Consider the following 21200-nt stretch of genomic DNA (forward strand, 5'->3'; position numbering starts at 1 on the left):
GTTCAGAGCTAATTTGGCTGGACACAGACAGCAGCTCAGCTGCGTGATCCATCTCCACTGTGTCTTAACAGCAAATGGAGCTGATGTCTCCTGGCCCTCTCCCATGACATCTCCTCTTATTATGGTTGGCCAGAGGGCACACACACCATCCAGGCTCTCTTAGAGAAATCCCACTGCTACTGCTGCTGTTGATTATGCCTCTCCCCAAGACCAGCGGAGCCTGCAGAACTAACCAGCCAAATCACAACACACAACACCAGCCTCATTACTTAGACATAGAGACAATTACAATGCAATAACGACTCATTATGGACATCATGCTTCGTAATTGCTCTGAAATTAATGACCACCGATGGCGAAGTTCCCTGAAATGATCTTTGGGTTTTTCTGTTGCACCGCCATTTTTTGACCAGTCCAGCACTTCAGTAATGAGAAGGAAAAACTTAATTGGTGTCTAAAACTTCACCAGAAGGTAATATTTGCTCCTTCACTTTGCGACAGCATTGTTTCAGTCACTAGTGTTAGTCATTGCAGTTCCAGTTGCAGGTATACTGAAGCTTGTCAGTGTCTCTGTGCTGAGGCATTATTGCATGTCTTGGCTGAATTCCTCAGAGCTGCAGGTTGTTGTTGGTGTGTCGTGGGCAGTGACACATTCGCCCTGGACAACAGATTTTCCTGTGACTTTCCTGTGGTGAGTGAGAGGTGTTGATGATGGTGACACAGTGATTAGGGAGGTACACAGGCGTCTCAGGTCATGCTGTAGCAATTAACAATTATAGCACAGCATTAGTAATGTATACAATGACGGCATGTTTGCTGACCAGAGAGCCATCAACACCTCTATCTCCTGCCCTCCTCTCCCTCCCCCTGCCCCCTCCTCTCCCTCCCCCCGTCCCCCTCCTCTCCCGACCCCCGTGGCGGAGATCTTTGTGGGCTATACTCGGCCTTGTCTCAGGATGGTAAGTTGGTGGTTGAAGATATCCCTCTAGTGGTGTGGGGGCTGTGCTTTGGCAAAGTGGGTGGGGTTATATCCTGCCTGTTTGGCCCTGTCCGTGGGTATCATCGGATGGGGCCACAGTGTCTCCTGACCCCTCCTGTCTCAGCCTCCAGTATTTATGCTACAGTAGTTTATGTGTCGGGGGGCTAGGGTCAGTCTGTTATATCTGGAGTATTTCTCCTGTCTTAACCCTCATAGCCTTGTTCCTCTCTAGGTTTCTTCCTAGGTTTTGGCCTTTCTAGGGAGTTTTTCCTAGCCACTGTGCTTCTACACCTGCATTGCTTGCTGTTTGCAGTTTTAGGCTGGGTTTCTGTACAGCACTTTGATATATCAGCTGATGTAAGAAGGGCTATATAAATACATTTGATTTGATTTGGTCCCCCTCATCTTAGCTTCCAGGGACAACGCGGTCACCTGCAGAATGGTGGTGTGGAGTGTCACCGGACCAGTCTGTGAGTGACGGGTGCATGGTGATGGCGACATTGCCTGGTGATATGACTTTGGTTGACGGAAGGTTTGGGAAGGGGAATTCTGGTTGCTACGCCCACGGGCTGCACACACAGGCAGGCTAATGTCTCTCCAACCCCTCTAATAATAATAATAATAATAATAAATGTATTTTATCAGTAGAGGCTGCTGAGGGGAGGACGGCTCATAATAATGGCTGAAATGGAGCAAATGAAATGGCAACAAACACATAAAAACCATGTGTTTGATGTATTTGATACCATTCCACTGATTCTGCTCCAGCCATTACCACAAGCCCGTCCTCCCCAATTAAGGAGCCGCCAACCTCTTGTGTATTTAATATAACACTTTTCATACAGAATCTCAAATTCAGGAAGCTGGCAGTTGATGGGAGATGGTCTTCCACAGCTAGATCATGATGCAGTTCAGTAAAGGAGTAGCTTGAGTGGAGGTGGCGTCGATGGTACAGCCAGGGAGGGAGAAACAACAGTCGGGAGCTCTTTATCAGGCACCTCTGTCTCTGAAGTTCACAGCTACTCCTCCTCTGTGGGTCCGCTGGAACATCCACCACCGAATGTGTAGCACCCACCTGGGTGATGCTTCGGCAGCTATAAGTGCCTGAGAGACCGAGGGGAGCCTCTGTAATCCCCTCACACCATAGTCCACATCCTTCCAGAAACCGAGGCAGATGGAATACAAATCTGGTGCTGTGTTGATCAGGTGTTGATGCATCATTCAAATTAGATTCGCTAGCTAGCTAATGCTAGCCAAGCCAAGTAAACAGACTTCCAAGCTAGCTAGCTAATCCTAGCCAAGCTAAGTAAACATACTTTCCAGCTAGCGAGCTAACGCTGGCCTAGCCAAGTAAGCAGATTTCCCAATTAGCTAGTTAATGCTAGCAAAGCCAAGTAAACAGACTTCCCAGCTAGCATTAGCTAATGCTAGCCAAGCAAAGTAAACAAACTTGCCATCATCAGTCCTGCAACTCTATGGGCCACCACCAGATATTTTTGCTGAACAGGTTATCAAAAAACACACAAAAAAATCTAAATGCAACAAAAAACACTTAATAATACAAATATATATACAATATTGACAGAGCTCTGCCTAGGCTTCCTCCCGGTGCCATGGTAACAAAAACATCCCAACATGGTATGCTGTTTGTACTCTACAGAAGAGTCTGCCTTGAGCTTAGGAGAGGATGAAAGGATGAAAGCAGGGGGGGAGAGAGAGAGAGATAGAGAGAAAGAAAGAACAAAAGATAGAAAGAAGAGAGAGAGAAGGAAAGAGAGAGACAGACAGAGAGACAGTGAGAGAGAGGTCTGAAGTGAACCCGCCTGAAAAGGCTCTCTTGGGGGGCATTCTAGGACAGGTGGAGGGGTTGTTCAATGAGGTCCAATAGTCAGGGTGGGGGAAAACGGAAGGACCTCAGAGTAGCGTAACTGTTGTTTTCCAGAAGTGGACACCAAACACATCAAAGAGTGGACCAGGGGTGGCTAATGGTAGGATGAGTCCAGACCTCCTGCTAGATGCACAACACAGGAAACATGCACTGCCAGCAGAAACAGAGAGAGAGAGAACAGAGAGAGAGAACAGAGAGAGAGGAAAAGTAACTGCACAAAGAAGGGGAAAGGATGGGAAGAGTCTGAACAAAGTGGGGTTAGGATCGACCAAGAGGGAATATGTCAAAATGCATCCAAGTCAACATTATTGGTTGAAGAGGATATACAGTGCATTCGGAAAGTATTCAGTCCCCTACCCTTTTTCCACATTTTGATACATTACAGCCTTATTCTAAAATTGATTAAATATTTATTTTCCCTCATCAATCTACACACAATACCCCATAATGTACAAGCAAAAACAGATATAATACCATATTTATATAAGTATTCAGACCCTTTGCTATGAGACTCAAAATTGAGCTCAGGTGGATCATCCTTGAGATGTTTCTACAACTTGATTGGAGTCCACCTGTGGTAAATTCAATTGATTGGACATGATTTGGAAAGGCACAAGCTGTCTATATAAGGTCCCACAGTTGACAGTGCATGTCAGAGCAAAAACCAAGCCATGAGGTCGAAGAATTGTCCGTAGAGCTCCTAGACAGGATTGTGTTGAGGCACAGATCTGGTGAAGGGTACCAAAAATGTTCTGCAGCATTGAAGGTCCCCAAGAACACAGAGGCTTCCATCATTCTTAAATGGAAGAAGTTTGGAACCACCAAGACTCTTCCTAGAGCTGGCCGCCCAGCCAAACTGAGCAATCAGCGAAGAAGGGCTTTGGTCAGGGAGGTGACCAAGAACCCGAGGGTCACTCTGACAGAGCTCCAGAGTTCCTCTGTGGAAATGGGAGAACCACCACCCAGAAGGACAACCATCTCTGCAGAGTGGCCAGACAGAAGCAACTCCTCAGTAAAAGGCACATGACAGCTCACTTGGAGTTTGCCAAAAGACACCTAAAGGACTCTCAGACCATGAGAAACAAGATTCTCTGGTCTGATGAAACCAAGATTGAACTCTTTGGCCTGAATGCCAAGCGTCCCGTCTGGAGGAAACCTGGCACCATCCCTACGGTGAAGCATGGTGGTAGCATCATCATGCTGTGGGGACATTTTTCAGTGGCAGGGACTGGGAAACTAGTCAGGATCGAGGGAAAGACGAACAGAGCAAAGTACAGAGAGATCCTTGAAGAAAGCCTGCTCCAGAGCGCTCAGGACCTCAGACTGGGGCGACGGTTCACCTTCCAACAGAACAACGACCCTAAGCACACAGCCAGGTCAACACAGGAGTGGCTTCGGGACAAGTATCTGAATGTCCTTGAGTGGCCCAGCCAGAGCCCAGACTTATACCCGATCCAACATCTCTGGAGAGACCTGAAAATAGCTGTGCAGTGACGCGGCCCATCCAACCTGACAGAGCTTGAGAGGATCTTCAGAGAAGAATGAGAGAAACTAACAAAATACAGGTGTGCCAAGCTTGTAGCGTCATACCCAAGAAGACTCGAGGCTGTAATCGCTGCCAAAGATGCTTCAACAAAGTACTAAGCAAAGGGTCTGAACACTTATGTAAATGTGATATTTCTGTTTAAAACCTGTTTTGCTTTGTCATTATGGGATATTGTTTGTAGATTGATGAGGGGAAAAAAACAATAGAATTAATATAATGTGGAAAAAGTCTAGGGGTCTAAATACTTTCCTAATGCACTTTAAGTGTTGTATCAGAGTAGCCAACACGCTTATGTTGGTTTACAGAGGTCCATAAACCCACAGGAGAAGAAGAGGATATTGTAACTGTTGGCTGCAGTATATACAGTATGTTGTGTTCACCCCTAATGCATTATACCGTATATACTGTAAACGTACTACAAACGCAACATGCAACAATTTCAACGATTTTACTGAGTTACAGTTTATGTAAGGAAATCAGTCAATTAAAATAAATTCATTAGGCATTCATTTATGGATGTCACATGACTTGGAATACAGATATACATATGTTGGTCACAGACACCTTTAAAATAAAATGGGCCTCACAATGGGTCTCAGGATCTCATCAACGTATTTTTGTGCATTTAAATTGCCATTGATATAAAATGCAATTGTGTTCGTTGTCCACAGCTTATGCCTGCCCATACCATAACCCCACCACCACCATGGGGCACTTTGTTCGCAACGTTGACATCAGCAAACCGCTTGCCCACACAAAGCCATACACATGGTCTGCGGTTGTAAGGTCGGTTGGATGTTGGAGGTGGCTTATGGTCGAGAAATTAACATAAAATTCTCTGGCAACAGCTCTGGTAGACATGCCTGCAGTCAGCATTCCAATTGTATGCTCCCCCAAAACTTGAGACATCTGTGGCATTGTGTTGTGTGACAAAACTGCACATTTTAGATTGGCCTTTTATTATCCCCAGCAAAAGGTGCACCTGTGTAATAATGATCCTGCTGTTTAATCAGCTTCTTGATATGCCACACCTGTCAGGTGGATGGATTATCTTGGCAAAGGAGCAATGCTCACCAACAGGGATGTAAACAAATGTGTGTACAACATTTGAGAGAAATAAGCTTTTTGAGCTTATGGAACATTTCTGAGATGTTTTATTTCAGCTCATGAAACATGGGAACTTTACATGTTGTGTTTATATTTTTGTTCAGTGTATTATATGATGACTGTGGTTATGTCACTCACCTCTGATAATCTCCAATAACGGCGTTAGGGTAATAAGCTCCCACAAAGCAGAACCATTATGTGATAATTCCACTAACTTACCTTGAGACAGTGATGCAGCTGATAATAATATAAAATATTATGTTTGGCACTGAGAGGATGAACATTTCTCTCCCATTCTCTACTCTCATTGATTGCCTTGTTGCTATGCAGTGTAATCATTTCCCTAACTACAGGGTTCTATGTAAAAATAAACAAAGGGTGATCTTAGCTACATTTATAACCTTACCCTCTAGGAAAAAACTGGTTGAATCAACATTGTTTCCGAGTCATTTCAACCCGCCAAAAATCTGTGAGGACGTTGAATCAACGTGGAAAACTAATTTCATTGGCAAAAAGTCATCAACCTTAGAGCATTTCGTCTTTTCTCACCCACATTTCAACCTAAATCCAATGACATTGCTATTTTTTTGCTGTTGATTTCACATTGAATTCACGTTAGTTGACAACTCAACCAAATGTAAATCAAAACTAGACGTTGAACTGACATCTGTGCTCAGTGGGTACCTGTACTGCATGTAAATGAGACTGTGACATCAAGCTGATGTAAAGAACTAACATTCATATTCAATAACCATGTCAATCTTGTCAGTGATGAAAGCTAAATTATTGGCTGGATGTACTGTAAGGTTAGTGTAACGGACATACAGTATGATAGAATAAACAAAAACAATGTCATTAGATAACCCAATGCACATTTCTTTCCATCTTTAGTAGAGAGAAGCATCTTCGTATGAAAAGCTAATTCCACAGCTTTAGCTACATTTTAGGCATTTTTTATGTTAGACAATGGCAGTTCAGGGCTTTGGTTTCCTATATCCAATTTGAAATAGACGCACAGCATTTGAGTGGGTGGGACTCAGCTTGAAGCCCATGCTTTTTTTTTCACTCCTTTGCAACCTTTTCTCTGCTCAACACTTGCCAAATCAAATCTTCTCCTTGTTAAAATCTCACACTTCCTCTTCTGAAATCCCCTTAAAGCTGTCTACCGCAGAGCAAAATGCCTCTTTAGATCAGAGGCAGAGCTGCCGTCTATATTCCAGACCGAGACATTTCCAAATGCAACAATGGCTCATACATGTAACAATCAGCCCATACATAAATATATTGTTGCACTACAAAGCCCCTCACAAAAAGACACCTGCACATTCCCCTGAACACATACAGATATACAAAAATACACCTGCACATTCCTCTACAAACATATAGAAATACAAAAAGACACCTGCACATTCCTCTACAAACATATAGACATACAAAAAGACACCTGCACATTCCCCTACAAACATATAGACATACAAAAAGATACCTGCACATTCCCCTACACACATATAGAAATACAAAAAGACACCTGCACATTCCTCTACAAACATATAGACATACAGAAATACACCTGCACATTCCCCTACAAACATATAGACATACAAAAAGACACCTGCACATTCCCCTACAAACATATAGAAATACAAAAAGACACCTGCACATTCCTCTACAAACATATAGACACAAAAAGACACCTGCACATTCCTCTACAAACATATAGACATACAAAAAGACACCTGCACATTCCCCTACACACATATAGACATACAAAAATAATTGTATAGCCTGTAGTCCGTACACACTTATATGAACTCATTCAAGCACACGCACACACTGATGAGGACAGAAAGAACATTAGTGAGGTGGCAGACACAATCAATGTGTATGTATCCACAGGCCCTCCCTCCCTCTGTGTGGTTTACTGTGAGTGGACGTGATTCCCCCCCTCCTCCTCCTCCGGTCCCCCTGCTGTGTCTCATTCATTCCCCTCATTAGATATCTCATTATATACCCCCGCTAAAAGCCTCTCTCATTACACTCTTTCCTCTGCAGCAGCAGATACACTCTGGTGACTCTCTTCTCTAACACAGCTTTCAGGACAAGGGGGACCAGCCAGCAAATAGCCAACAATGTGCTTTGCTTCACATATACTGTAAATCCCTGCTAAACTTCTTAACCCATCTAAAAGTTATCGAAGGAAGGAAGGAGGGACAGAGAAAAGTGTGTGCCCTCTACGGTGTTCTCTCTCCTCTCTCTGCAGAGGTCAGAATGTTTACCAACAAGGCTGCTCAAAGGTACAATCTCCTGTCTGAGCCTCTGGATTGAGCTCTCTCCCCTCTGTTTCCATCTCTCCATCTCTCCCTCCTTCTCTCTCCACCTCCACCTCTCTCTCTCCCCTCTGTTTCCATCTCTCCATCTCTCCTTCCTTCCTTCTCTCTCCACCTCCACCTGTCTCTCTCCCCCTCAGTTTCCCGTTCTGTTTCTCACCGAGTTGCCTGTTGTGAGTGCAGACTAACACCAGGATTTTTCTAGAATAGTGGCCAATTAGTTGATGTAAATATTGAAGAGTGCAGGGCTCAGATTGCAACCCTGGCAAAGGCCCCGCCCCTGGTTAAAGAATTCTGTTATTTTCTTACCAATTTAAATGCTGCACGTATTGCCAGTATACATTGATTTAATTATGTCATATGTTTTACCCCCTACACCACTTTCAATAACTTTGTAGAACAGTCCTGTATGCAAAAATAGAATCAAATGCTTTTTGAAAGTCGATAAAGCAAGCGTATATTTTGGTATTATTTTGGTGGACATGTCTTTCTATCAGGGTGTGTAGGGTGTAAATATGATCAGTCGTGCGATGTTTTGGTATAAATCCAATTTGGCTTTTACTCAAGACATTGTGCTTATTAAGGAAGTTTAGACCTCTTACATTTATAATACTACAGAAAACCTTTTCCAGGTTACTGTTCACACAAATGCCTCTGTAATTGTTAGGGTCAAATTTGTCTCCGTTCTTAAAGATTGGGGTTATGAGTCCTTGATTGCAAATGTCAGGGAAATAACCTACACTCAGGATAAAAAAAATACTGTTTTAATATAGCCAATTGAAATTTTGCACTAGTGCGTTTGAGCATCTCATTTAGGATGCCATCAGGTCCGCATGCTTTTTTTATTTGAGGGGCTGCAGTTTCTTATAGAGCTCCTGGTCGGTAATTGGGGAGTCCAATGGATTTTGATTGTCCTTTACAGCTTTTTCTAATCCATTCAACTTCTCATGAATTTGGCATTGTTCTGCGTTTGTGTCAATTTGAACGGTGTTATAGTGTTTGAAAATGGGTTGTCCATATGTCACCATTTTGTATCGCTAATTCCTCTTGTTTAGATTTTTTTCAAATTTTGCCAGAAGTTGTTTGTGTTAATGGACTCCTCAATTAGTCTCAGCTGCTTGCTGTTGTACTGTGCTTTTTTGGTTCTGAGTGTACGTTTATAGTTTTAAAGTCTCACAGTAATGAAGGCATAATTCACCATTATTTGGGTCTCTGTGGTTTTGGTTGGATAGTGTTCTAAGTTTTTTCCTTATAATTATACAATCTGCATCAAACAAGTCATCTGTGGTCTTTTTTTATTTCATTTTTATCAATTTCAATTGTGCTTCTTTTGCCATTTGCCTGAATAAATAGTTGATGTTTTTTACTGCTAGATTGATGCCTTCTTTACTGTAAGTGAATGTGGTATCCAGAAAGTTATCTAAGAGTGTTTGGATATTTTTGTTACAGGTTGCTTTCTGGTATTCTTCTGTGCTGTTTTGGGCCCATTTGTATGAATTTCTGATGTGGTACAGCTTACTGGGCTGTGAATGTGTGGTTGTTTTCATGTCTGTTCTTTTGAAGAAGAACCTTAATTTGGCTGTGATCAGACAGAGGTGTTAGTGGCTTGACAGTGAATGAGCTGAGAGAGAAAGGGTCAAAGTCTGTAATCACATAGTCTACTGTACTGTGGCCAAGAGGTGAGCAGTAGGTGAATCACCCCAAAGAGTCCCCCCTGTAACCTACCATTGACAAGGTACAGACCCAGGCTTCTACAGAGCTGCAACAGATCCCTTCCGTTTTTGTTGATGGTGCTGTCACTGTTGTTTCTATGGGGGAGATGAAGACAGTTAGAAACAGTATGGTCTGTAATAAAGCTGTCCCCTCGTGTGCTCGTTAGATCAGGTAGTGTTCCTGTGCACGCATTTGTGTCCCCACAGATGAGCATTTTTCCCTGGGCCTGGAAATGGCACGTCTCTTCCTCAAGGGTGGGGTAGATCTCCTCTGAGTAATATGGGGATTCTGAGGGGGGGGATATATATTGCGCAAAGGAACACATATTTTTCTGTCAGTACAAGTTATTTTTTCAGTTTTAACCAAATGTGATATTTATCAATTTTGAGGGATCAATTAGATTTTGTAGTTCGGATTTGTACCAAATGATCAGTCCTACAGAGTCTCTGCCGCTATTGACAGAGCTGTGTTTCTGTGATGGCACAATTACCTCTCTGTAGCAGGTGGGACAGTGAGTGACAATGTCAGCCTTACACCATGTCTCCTGCAGAATGATGCTAAACTCTTCAGTCCAAAGGTTGATTAGTTTAGGCCCTGAATGTTCCACAAGCTAACTGATAGTGATTTCATGTTGCAAAAAGAAAGAATAGCAGTCAGAAACACAGTAACTACTAACTAATAAGTTGTTAAGAGTGAGATAAAGTGAGCTCTCTCTCTCTAGATAAGTGAGATATCTGTCTGTCTGTCTGTCTGTCTGTCTGTCTGTCTGTCTGTCTGTCTGTCTGTCTGTCTGTCTGTCTGTCTGTCTGTCTGTCTGTCTGTCTGTCTGTCTGTCTGTCTGTCTGTCTGTCTGTCTGTCTGTCTGTCTGTCTGTCTGTCTGTCTGTCTGTCTGTCTGTCTTTCTCTGTGTCAGACAGGGTGTTTGGCTTTCATCCTTTTCACTGGAGAGGTATGACTGGACAATGTGTGTCCTGAAAAATATGTTTTTGTGTATTCTGTCTTGCCCCCAGTAGGGTTACACAAGCCCCTCCCAGCCCTAACTGTGCACATGCACGCACGCACACGCACACACACACACACACACACACACACACACACACACACACACACACACACACACACACACACACACACACACACACACACACACACACACACACACACACACACAACCACCCCATAGCATGCCAACAGATGTAATCTGGCCACCGGTGGGGGATTCTGGGGGGCGCTGTGCTGTGGTTTAGTAACAATGCAAACCTGAACTATTTTTCCATTGAAGGCATCTCTCTTCATCTATGAGTGATGATGATTTGATCATCCTGGGGGGGATCCTGAGTGGCGCTGTGGTCTAAGGCACTGCATCTCAGTGCAACAGGCGTCACTGCAGTCCCTGGTTTGTATCCAGGCTGCATCACATCCGGCTGTGATTGGGAGTCCTATAGGGCGGCACACAATTGGCCCAGCGCAAATAAGAATTTGTTCTTAACTGACTTGCCTAGTTAAATAAAGGTTAAATAAAATAAATCCTAGATACAGTAACCTGGATGCCATTTATCATCCTGGAGTAGGGTTGGGACTTGAGTTTCTTTGTGTTTTCTTCCATTTTCCTGCCAACACAATAAAGTAATTATGTCTTTGTACACTCAAGTGCCTCCCATGTGGCACTGCCTTCGCTCATGCAAAAGATGTCTGGCCCTAATCAAGACAAATTAGCCACATAGAGAAATGGGATGGGCCCCTGTGAGCTCTACCTTTTTGTGCTCTTCTCCCTCTCCGTTTGACAACTGAATTGCTAATGCAGAGATCCTGAACAATTAAAGAACTCTTTCCTGGAGAGTAAAGAGGGACTAGACAGGGGACGAGATGTAGAGTCTTAGCGACAGACAGACGCTGTTCTAAGAGGGATTCTCTCAGAGCGCACAACAATGCTGACAAGAAAATAAAATCAGAGTGCTGAGAAGATAACGAACAGGGTAAGAGTGACACGGATAAAAAAAATACTGGATATAAAACCTCCCGCTAAATGTTGCAATGTCAGCAGGATTTGGGGACCTCAGACGATTAGCAAATCACAGGGGCTTAAGCTGTGTGACATTTCCTGCCCCTTATAATGAATCTCCGTTTGTTAGCCGAGCTGAGAGCTGGGTTGAACAAGGTTGAGCAGGGTCCAGATGAGGGCTGGATGGGATGTTTTCTCTGGTTGTTACCCAGGGAGCAGTCTGGCTCAGGCTTGGTCCCCTGAGGGCCCTGCGGACCCCTGGGCTGGACTGGATAATGAGCTGTTCAGACATCCAGGTCAGTAGACTCACCTCCAAGGTCAGCCCTGGACCAGACCACTCAGCCCCGACGGCTAGGGAGAACCCTGAGGTGGGTGGTAGTAGAGGTCACACACACTGACAGAAATAGTCCATGCTTTAACTCTCACATTAGCATGTACAGATATACACACACGCACACACACACACACACACACACACACACACACACACACACACACACACACACACACACACACACACACACACACACACACACACACACACACACACACACACACACACACACACACACAAAGGTTAACTAACAATGTACAACAATAGAACGCTGTGGCCACATTAGTTTGAAAAATATACATTAGCTCATTGTAAATACCTCTCAAATCACAGTATCATTCATTTCATGATTAGCTGTGTCTCCTTACTGTTCATTTAACAGACATCTAAAGTAGATTTACATTTAAAAACAAGATGACAGAATCTTGGCAGACCGGTTAGTTAGACAAGCAAAATGATCTCAGACAGTTACTGTCCCAAGAAGTACTTCCCACCTATACACATGTCCTGTCCATTAAGCATCATCATTCACTGTCACTCTTAATGCTGTTTTAATTAAGTACACAGTTAGCCTACACAATGTGTTGTGCTGCAGATGAATCAGACGCCGACAGGAAAAGAGGCTCTAAATACTCTAATCATTTGTACCTCTATGTCAAGCTTCCCCCTTCTGGCCTGCAGAAAGCTCTCCTAACCCCTCCAAGACAGAGAGACTCAGACATAACTGGATGTCATCACAATGACAAAGAGCGTCCAACAGATCCACATCCCCAAAGTAACACAAAAGCACTCTTCTCCAGGTGAAGTCTGGTTTGTTTCAATAGTTGGCGAGAGGCGGAAAAGTTGAAGCCATTTTGACAGCATGCACAAGCACCCAAGAGAGACCAAACTTAAACTCTCCTAACCCCACCCACCAAGAAACACCTACTCAAAATCCCCTGCTGTCTAGACTGTCCTAAGGGTGTGTGATAAACAAACAAGCAAGAGGGACAGAACTGAATTCAAACTGTTTTGTTATCTTTAGTCTGGTAATTCCAGCAGCCTTACTCAGTGAGAAGAATATTGAACTCCCTCAATACCATACCAACCCTCTACGCACTCTGAATGCAACAGACCAAATCATCAGCTCTAAAACAGTATTCATTCTCAATTCTCAGTCTGTGACTGTTAGCAACAAAATCTCAAGAGTGCACACTCTTTGAATAGTCTGTTCATTTGTTTACTGGCAGATTTTGGACAGGTACAGAGTTAATGTATTTATGAATATGCAGAAATGTAATGGGAGTTGAGTTGTAAAAACAATTAATCATAAATAAAAGAAAGATACAATTGTCTGCATAGCTATTATACTGGGCCACTAAATCAGCCTTTGAAAATCTAATGGGTGCACCTCAGCCACGCTCAAGGTCCTAAACGCTATCATAACCTCCATCGATAAGAGACAATACTGTGCAGCTGTATTCATAGACCTGGCCAAGGCTTTTGACTCTGTCAATCACCACATTCTTATCAGCAGACTCAACAGCCTTGGTTTCTCAAATGACTGCCTCACCTGGTTCACCAACTACTTCTCAGACAGAGTTCAGTGTGTCAAATCGGAGGGCCTGTTGTCTGGACCTCTGGCAGTCTCTATGGGGGTGCCACAGTGTTCAATTCTCTGGCTGACTCTTTTCTCTGTATACATCAATGATGTCACTCTTGTTGCTGGTGATTCTCTGATCCACCTCTATGCAGATGACACCATTCTGTATACTTCTGGCTCTTCTTTGGACACTGTGTTAACTAACCTCCAGATGAGCTTCAATGCCATACAACTCTCCTTCCGTGGCCTCCAACTGCTCTTAAATGCAATTAAAACTAAATGCATGCTCTTCAACCAATCGCTACCAGCACCTGCCCAACCGTCCAGCATCACTACTCTGGACGGTTCTGACTTAGAATAAGTGGACAACTACAAATACCTAGGTGACTGGTTAGACTGTAAACTCTCCTTCCAGACTCACATTAAGCATCTCCAATCCAAAATTAAATCTAGAGTTGGCTTCCTATTTCGCAACAAACATCCTTCACTCATGCTGCCAAACATACCCTCGTAAAACTGACTATCCTACCGATCCTTGACTTCGGCAATGTCATTTACAAAATAGCTCCAACACTCTACTCAGCATATTGGATGCAGTCTATCACAGTGTCTTCCGTTTTGTCAAAGCCCCATATACTACCCACCACTGCGACCTGTATACTCTCGTTGGCTGGCCCTCGCTTCATATTCGTCGCCAAACCCACTGGCTCCAGGTCATCTATAAGTCTTTGGTAGGTAATGCCCCACCTTATCTCAGCTCACTGGTCACAATAGCAGCACCCACCCATTGCACACGCTCCAGCAGGTATATTTCACTGGTCACCCCCAAAGCCAATTCCTCCTTTTGCCGCCTTTCCTTCCAGTTCTCTGCTGCCAATGATTGGAACGAATTGCAAAGATCACTGAAGCTGGAGACTCATATCTCCCTCACTAACTTTAAGCACCAGCTGTCAGAACAGCTTAGAGATCACTGCACCTGTACATAGCCCATCTTGTAAATAGCCCATCCAACTACCTCATCCCCATACTGTTATTTTTTGTGGAAGTGTTAACTTGCTTTTGGCAATCGTTTATGATGCAGAGACCTAGATTAACTTAGGATGTTAATTAATAACTACAGTAACTAACTTCTGCACAAGTCATGCATTTATATCAATCGGGCATTTACACAGTTTGAGTACCTTGTGCGTATCTCAAATTCGCATGCAACCTATTGTGACCAAGGAGGAAGAGTTCACAGAACTAGAAAGTACAGTGCAGTAAGTGATTGGTAAGTAAGAGATTGTGAAAAGTCATGATCATGACACTCCAATGTTCATATCAACTATTTAAGAACTTGAGCTCCCTAAATCAATACCACTGATTGCATGTTTTCCTCTTCAGCGAGGAAAGATATTCCAGAAATTAACGTCTGAAGGGTCCCTGTTTAGAAACCACTCGGGGACTCTGTGGCTCAATAGCCAATCAGCTGAGAGCTCTCCATAACGGCATTAACCACAATACACCATTAAGGAGCTCTGAAGTCAAGTTGAACAATCAGACCTGTCCCTGACTAAAGCCTGCTGCTGGAGCCAAATCAAAAGGTTGGCAGAAAGGGCTCCTGAGTCAACAATGAATAAAACAAACAAGTTGCTAACATAATTTCTCTGCACCGTAAACAAAGAAATGCTCCGGTAAATTGGAACTATTAAAAGGTGCAGGGTAATTATTCTGATCAATAGCAAAAGAGACACGTCAACGTTTAACAGACAGAACTCCTATTTTGCTGTCCAGTTCATCTCAATTCACAGCAGTTCATCTAATCTCCTGATGCCCTCTCCTGTTCTCCCCATCTAAAGGGCTTTCATATCCAGCCCTCTCACCATTCTCTTTCTCCCTCCTTCTCCACGTCATTCTCCTCCTCCTTGACCACCTACTCCTTCCCATCCTCTTCTTGCTCCTACGCTTCCCCTTCTCCTCTACCTCCAGTGGCCTGCCCCCTCCACCACACCCTCCCCTCTTTCCCGGACTCCTCCTAAGCCCCCTCCTGCAATCCCTGTTCACCCATTACTGCGTGGTCACGCACATCTCCAACTCAATCATCGAGTTTTCTGATGACACAGCAGTAGTAGGCCTGATTGCCAACAATGACGATACAGCCTACAGAGAGGAGGTGTGAGCCCTGGCGGAGTGGTGAAAAAGGCGCAACAGCGCGTCTTCAACCTCAGGAAGCTGAAGAAATTGGGCTTGGTCCCTAAGACCCTCACAAACTTCTACAGATGTACCATTTACAGTTGAAGTCGGAAGTTTACATACACTTGGGTTGGAGTCATTAAAACTTGTTTTTCAACCACTCCACAAATTTCTTGTTAACAAACTATAGTTTTGGCAAGTCGGTTAGGACATCTACTTGGTGCATGACACAAGGAATCTTTCCAACAATTGTTTACAGACAGAATAGTTCACTTATAATTCACAATTCCAGTGGGTCAGAAGTTTACATACACTAAGTTGACTGTGCCTTTAAACAGCTTGGACAATTCCCGAAAATTATGTCATGGTTTTAGAAGCTTCTGATAGGCTATTTGAGTCAACTGGAGGTGTAACTGTGGATGTATTTCAAGGCCTACCTTCAAACTCAGTGCCTCTTTGCTTGACATGATGGGAAAATCAAAAGAAATCAGCCAAGACCTCCACAAGATTGTAGACCTCCACAAGTCTGGTTCATTCTTGGGAACAATTTCCAAACGCCTGAAGGTACCACGTTCATCTTTACAAACAATAGTACGCAAGTATAAACACCATGGGACCGCGCAGCCATCATACCGCTCAGGAAGGAGACGCTTTCTGTCTCCTAGAGATGAACATACTTTGGTGTGAAAAGTGCAAATCACTCCCAGAACAACAGAAAAGGACCTTGTGAAGAGGCTGTAGGAAACAGGTACAAAAGTTCTATATCCACAGTAAAACGAGTCCTATATCGACATAACCTGAAAGGCCGCTCAGCAAGGAAGAAGCCACTGCTCCAAAACCGCCATAAAAAAGCCAGACTACGGATGGCAACTGTACTTGGGGACAAAGATCATACTTTTTGGAGAAATGTCCTCTGGTCTGATGAAAAAAAAGTTAAACTGTTTGGCCATAATGACCATCGTTATGTTTCGAGGAAAAAGGGGGAGGCTTGCAAGCCGAAGAACACCATCCCAGCCGTGATGCACGGGGCTGGCATCATCATGTTGTGGGGGTGCTTTGCTGCAGGAGGGACTGGTGCACTTCACAAAATAGATGGCATAATGAGGGAGGAAAATGATGTGGATATATTGAAATAACATCTCAAGGCATCAGTCAGGAAGTTAACGCTTGGTCGCAAATGGATCTTCCAAATGGACAATGACCCCAAGCATACTTCCAAAGTTGTGGCAAAATGGCTTAAGGACAACAAAGTCAAGGTATTGGAGTGGCCATCACAAAGCCCTGACCTCAGTCCTATAGAAAAGTTGTTGGCAGAACTGAAAAAGCATGCAAGGAGGCCTACAAACCTGACACAGTTACACCAGCTCTGTCAGAAGGAATGGGCCAAAATTCACCCAACTTATTGTGGGAAGCTTGTGGAAGGCTACCCGAAACGTTTGACCCAAGTTAAACAATTTAAAGGCAATGCTACCAAATACTTATTGAGTGTATGTAAACTTCTGACCCACTGGGAACGTGATGAAAGAAATAAAAGCTGAAGTAAATCATTCTCTCAACTATTATTCTTACATTTCACATTCATCAAATAAAGTGCTGATCCTAACTGACCTAAGAGAGGGAATTTTTACTAAGATTATATGTCAGGAATTGTGAAAAACTGAGTTTAAATGTATTTGGCTAAGGTGTGTGTAAACATCCGACTTCAACAGTATATCCCAGACTCTGACATTGCTTGTTCTGGTATTTCTTAATTTCTATTGTTTTACTTTCTAGATAATGTGCGTATTGTTTTGTATTGCTAGGTATTATTACTGCATTGTTAGAGCTAGAAACACAAACATTTCGCTGCACCTGTGATAACATCTGCAAATCTGTGTACGTGAACAATAAACTTTGACTTTGATTCGATTTTCCTCCTCTCTCCATACTCCACCAATGTGGTCTTCCATCTCCACACTGCATGTGAGACACTCCCTGTCTGGCTCAGGTCTCAGGACACATTAATGCACTGGCCTGTCCCTTAATAACTGATGATTAGCTTTCCAATGACTTTATAATCGCTCTCTTAGGCCAGCTCCTCTAGCACCAGGGCTAATGCTGCCTCCCCCCTCTGTCTCTCCCCTCTGTCTCTACCCCTCTCTGTCTCCACTTCTCCCTCTGTCTCTATCCCCACCTTTGTCTTCTGGGCCCAAAGCCATTAAAGATGATATCGGCCAGGGACACAACCTATGCATCCTGCCTCCTCCTCAGTCAGTATGGCTTCCTTCAATATGATGATATGGTATGTTGGGAGAACCTACTACTGATGAACACAGTACAATCTAAAGGGTAGCAAGACTGTTACAGTAAGACTATACAGTCAAAATATCACCAGGGATGCAGTTGAGGGTAAACACTAGACCCCACCCACCCGTCATCTTGACAGGTGTTGAGAGTTTACTTGTTCTACTACTACATCCCTGAACACAACACTGCACCTAGTACAAGGGTAAAAGCATTGGTTTCATCATAACATTTGGATTTTCTACTGTACTTTGCATTACATTTTCATGTTTTTCTTTTTCAGGTAAAGATGGAAAACCACACAGGTGTGTAAACAGGGAAATTAATAACACTCCAAAACCCAACACCACACATTTGTAGATCAAAACCTGGAAGATCTGTATGGATGGGGGAGGAGAGGATCCTCCGGTCAGGATAGAAAGAGATGTTAATTAGACTTCCAACACTCCTACCTGACCGTGAATCTTTTATGGACCCAACCTTGATTTCTTTATAGGACACATCTTATTACCTCGAGAGCTCAAGGAGATTTTTTTTTTTCTTAAATTGAAAGCAGGACGATCTGTCCCCTTCAGAAATAACACACTTAAAAGTATAATAAATAGAAAGACAAATGGCCAAAGAGGAGCCCAAATAAAGACTTATTGAGAAATTAAAATGAATACATTTCCTCTCGCCCCAAGAAAGAGACACGGATAGAGCAGGCAGGGAGAAAAATCGAGGCGATTCTCCAAACTTGTGAACGTCGCCCACCCTGCTTTGAGGGACTCTTGGGATGCACAATCTCCAAATCTCCATCTAATTGTCATTCTATTTCTGTCCATCCTCCCTCCTCCCTATTTTGTAGGCCTAACCGTCTTTATCTAACAGATTGAGCAGTGATAGAGAGGTGGTTAACCTCCAATGAAGGATTATTTGGCCAATGAAACGACTAGGAGGAATTTAGCTCTCCCTCACACTCCTTGAAATTAAAAGTCAAACATTGCAATCATCTGCCTCTCGATGGACATCTCACTATCCCATCCGTCTGAAGCCATGTGGAAAAGTCAATTCAGTTTGTTTGTGTTGCCATGAGAGGAGAGATAAGGAAACTAAATGTCCCCATTCTGTTGATGGCTGAAGAGGAACATAGGCCTCTATCTGTTTCAAAGGAGGCTGGTGGGAGGAGCTATGGGAGGACAGGCTCATTATGATAGCTCTATCTCATTATGATAGAGTCAAACGTGGTTTCCATATGTTTGATGTGTTTGATACCGTTTAATTAATTCCATTCCAGCCATTACATCGAGCCCATCCTTCTATAGCTCCTCCCACAAGCTCCTCTATTTTCTATTATACTATGTTATCTAAAGGCCTCGTAACCCCAAAATCAGTCTTCAGGATAAGAAGAAAGGATGACCAAGCTTTGGTCTGTACGGCTACCCCATCATAATCATATACAGTACCTCATATTTGTTGAGGAAATTGAGTCATTTGGAGAAACATGGATAATCACAACACCATCATCTTAAAACTAGCTACTTGATGTATTTACAGTTCTTGTTCATCACTAAAGTTTTCTTCAATACAGTATATGATTCTTCAGGCTGTGGGTTGGTGCTGTAAACATGGATTTACCATAGAAGAGAAGTAAAAAATCTGCTGTCCATTCTGTCTTTACTGAGGTACTGTAATAGACAGATGGCTGAGGACTATTAGAAATTCCTGTGAAGTTGGGCTTGAAAAACAACAAGCAGAAAGAGTACGTGCCAGTGAGTGTAGAGAGAGGGAAATATTGCCTCAGACCTTCTGTTGAAGAGGGTTTCAGTGGAGAATTAGAATCAACACTTAGGCAAGAGATTGAAGCCTCAATCAAGTGTTTAACCAGAATATACGGCATCATTCATTTAACAACATGGAGACAAGTGGAGAGAGAAAAGACTCAAGTCTCCTTTAAATGAATGGAGATAATCAGCTACTGTACTGCCTGACTCGCAGGTCAGAAAAATGACTTAAAAATAATCCACTAAAACTTCTGATCCTAAAGAGCCAAGCACAAAAACAACTTCCTGCCAATCACCCAAGTTGTTCAAACTAGCTCGAGAACGACTTGTCTTTTAGGTGTCTTTTTAAGTCTGGAACTTCCTGTCACCCCACACCCCCAACCGTCCAATCAAAGATCTCAGAGGACTTACATCAACAGAGATGTTACATAGGTGTTAAGACATCTCAGCGCCTCGTCCGGTCCGTCTCTGGTTAATGGCCCTGGCTGACAAGGCTCTACAGCGGGAGATGGAATTAATTGGCTTTTTTGGGAGAAGACACACAGTCATTGCGCATGCTCATGCTTAATTGCATACATGCACACGCGAATGTGCGCACACACATACATGACTTATAGGGCTGCTTGCTGCTTGTGCAGTGCATTTAACTGGTGCTGAACTTTTCAAAGGAAATACTAAGAAAAATGTATAAAGTGTCTAAATGACTACAATTCATTCCAAATACACACATCTTCTAATCTAGACGATTCACTATTAAAAGACAGTTTTTATATTCACCATGGAAAGTTGCTCATCTTTTTATAAGACATACGCAACACTCTTACGTTATTAGCATTACACATGGTGAAACAATCTGCCCGCAATGGAACAGAAATTGGACAATGAAAGAAGCATAAACCAAGAAGAGATATGCCCAGATGAACAGCTTACCCAAACGGCCAGCAGTACACTGAAACACAGTCAATTTAGTTTCACTATTTCCCTTTGAAAGGCCAAAAATCACATATCCACCATCAGCTTCCCTCTCTTCTGATCCAGGCCGCAATGTCTTGCAGATGTGAATGGAATAAACCTGTTGTTTTGAATTCAACTCTTTGGCAAAATATAAAATGTTCTATTTTCTTGATATTTCTCGCTGTTTCTCTCTCCCAGGAGAGAATCGCAGGACATTACTATTATGAACATTGTGTTTCTTTGGAAACTCCACTCGACTGGTGTCGAATGCTTCGACCAATGACTGTTTGAGACATGAGCAACATTTAGATATATACTAAGTGTACAAAACATGAGGAACACCTTCCTAAAATTGAGTTGCACCCCCTTTTGCCCTCAGAACAGCCTCAATTTGTCAGGGGATGGACTCTACAAGGTGTAGAAAGCGTTGCACAGGGATGCTGGCCCTTGTTGACTCCAATGCTTCCCACAGTTGTGTCAAGTTGGATGGTGGACCATTCTTGATACACACAGGAAACTGTTGAGTGTGAAAAACCCAGTAGCGTTACAG

Source organism: Salmo salar, chromosome ssa17, assembly GCF_905237065.1.
Source record: "Salmo salar chromosome ssa17, Ssal_v3.1, whole genome shotgun sequence".
Taxonomy (NCBI): Eukaryota; Metazoa; Chordata; class Actinopteri; order Salmoniformes; family Salmonidae; genus Salmo; species Salmo salar.